The sequence below is a fragment of the Cebus imitator genome, unplaced genomic scaffold, assembly GCF_001604975.1.
Source record: "Cebus imitator isolate Cc_AM_T3 unplaced genomic scaffold, Cebus_imitator-1.0 Scaffold304, whole genome shotgun sequence".
Classification (NCBI taxonomy): Eukaryota; Metazoa; Chordata; class Mammalia; order Primates; family Cebidae; genus Cebus; species Cebus imitator.
Window position 1 is genome coordinate 2,611,179 of NW_016107619.1, and position 970 is coordinate 2,612,148.

A 970-nucleotide genomic window follows, 5' to 3' on the forward strand; every position below is an offset into this window, starting at 1 on the left:
TGATTGAGTTTTCTTGCCGGGCACGGTGGCTCACGCCTGTAATTCCAGCACTTTGAGAGGTTAAGGCAGGTGGATCACGAGGTCAAGAGATCGAGATCATCATGTCCAACATAGTGAAACCCCGTCTCTACTAAAAATACAAAAATTAGCTGGGCATGGTGGTGCACACCTGTAATCCCAGCTACTTGGGAGGCTGAGGCAGGAGAGTCGCTTGAACCCAAGAGGCAGAGGTTGCAGTGAGCCAAGATTGCGCCACTGCACTCCAGCCTGGGTGACAGAACAAGACCCTGTCTCGAAAAAAAAGGTGGAAGGAACAGAGTTGGATCAGGCTGAATTTATTGATTTGGGCCTACTAAATAGGGACTCTGCATTTAATGCTACAGCTCAGGGAGTTAAAAAAAGTATTTGCTTGGTTAGCTGAAACATGGATTAAAAGATGGCCCACTGTGAGTGAGCTATAAATATCTGATCTCCCTTGGTTTAATGTAAAGCAAGGGATCTAAAGGCTTAGGGAGATTGGGATGGTGGAGTGTATTAATCACTTTAGACCTACTCATCCCAGCTGGGAAGGTCCGGAATATATACCCTTGACCAATGCCTTGCAAAATAGATTTGTGAGGGCAGCATCTGCATCTTTGAAGAGCCCTGTAATTGCTCTTCTCTGTGTGTCAGATATAACAGCGGGAACTGCAGTCACTCAACTACAAAATTTAAATAAAATGGGAGTAATTGGACCCCAAGGTGGCAGGGGCCAAGGGGCAGCACTCAACCATCAAAGGCAAACAGTTGCGAGCCACCATGACCAGCCGTCCTTTTTTTAGCTATCGGGAAAAAGAAGTCAAAAGAAGGGCCAGGCACAGTGGTTCACACCTGTAATCCCAGCACTCTGGGAAGCCAAGACAGGCAGATCACTTGAGGTCAGGAGTTCCAGACCAGCCTGGCCAACATGGCAAACCCCATCTTTATACTA